At 62.5% G+C, this 1,276-nt stretch overlaps 2 pseudogenes; one reads left to right on the top strand and one right to left on the bottom strand.

The window, feature by feature from the left end:
• The window catches only part of LOC106723127, a 216,340-nt pseudogene that overhangs the window by 61,477 nt on the left and 153,587 nt on the right, over positions 1-1,276 (bottom strand).
• Positions 16-1,276, top strand: part of LOC102381446 — a 35,892-nt pseudogene continuing 34,631 nt past the window's right edge.

Consider the following 1,276-nt stretch of genomic DNA (forward strand, 5'->3'; position numbering starts at 1 on the left):
GGAGCCCCAGCGCCGCAGCAAGGAGCAGGTGCTGGAGCCGTTCCTGGCCCTCCTGCCCCGGGGACGCGGAGCCGGGCGTGGGGGCGAGCGTGCGCACCTGCGCCGCGGCCGTGCCCTGGCCGAGGGGTTTCAGCCGGGGCAGGAGCAGGACGAGAAGCCCCAAGTGAGAGCGTTTCCCTCTGACGTGGACGCTGCTGTCCCCGTCGCCGTGTGCTGGGGGGATGTCCGTGTTCCCTCCCAGCCCCGTCTCGCCCACGTCCCAGCTCCCCAGTGACACACTCATCTCGTCCCCAGGTCGCAGCGAGTGTGCAGGTGAAGGAGGTGAACTCAGACAAGATGCCGTCCACTGCGGCACTGCAGGAGCCTGGTGATTCCTGGCCGGGGGAACCAACGGCCCATCATATGGACAGGCCTGTGGAGAAGTCAGCAGAGAGGAAAGGCCCGGGGCCTCGGGACAAGCCACCTCCTGTCCCCAGAGAGGAGCCCCTGCCCCCCCAGGACTCAGGTGAGAGACCAGATGTAAGGGCCAGGCGTGGGTCCGGGTGCCGGAGTGGCTGTGCTGCATGCAGGGGGAGAGGCTCCATCGTCTGCCCCAGGGCTCCATCATCTGCCCCAGCCGGGACAGGGCTGCAGTACTGGTAACCACGGGGCTGGGCTGGGACCGAGCTCTGATCCCTGCGGCTGGGGAGCTCCCAGAACATAGAGGTTATTTTTTGGGCCTTGTGCAGCCATGGTACCAATCAGTGCTGCCGTGGTACCCCAGGCGAGGCCTTTCCCCAGGAGCAGGTATGGAACGGTGGCTCTAAGCCAGGGGCAGGCAATTATTTCAACATAGAGGTTATTTTTTGGGCCTTGTGCAGCCATGGTACCAATCAGTGCTGCCGTGGTACCCCAGGCGAGGCCTTTCCCCAGGAGCAGGTATGGAACGGTGGCTCTAAGCCAGGGGCAGGCAATTATTTCGGGTGGAGGGCCACGCAGAGTTTTGGCAAGCCATCAAAGGCCGTATGACAGGCAGCCAGGGGTAGATAAATATTAAGTTTTTAGGGGCCCCGCGGGCTGGATAGAATGGCCCGGTGGGTCTCATGTGGGCCGCATTTTGCCCACCCCTGCTTTAAGCTGTCCACAACGGGACACACCGTCCTTCAGTGCAGAAATCTGCCAGAACCTGTTGATCCAGTCTGTGCTCCCAGAGACCAGCAGCTCTTGTTCTCCCAGTGGTCCTGGAAGCATTTCCTGTGCCCTGGAGAAGACTGACCTTGCATTTTCCCTCCCTTTA

Source organism: Alligator sinensis, unplaced genomic scaffold (genome assembly GCF_000455745.1).
Source record: "Alligator sinensis unplaced genomic scaffold, ASM45574v1 scaffold968_1, whole genome shotgun sequence".
Lineage (NCBI taxonomy): Eukaryota > Metazoa > Chordata > Crocodylia > Alligatoridae > Alligator > Alligator sinensis.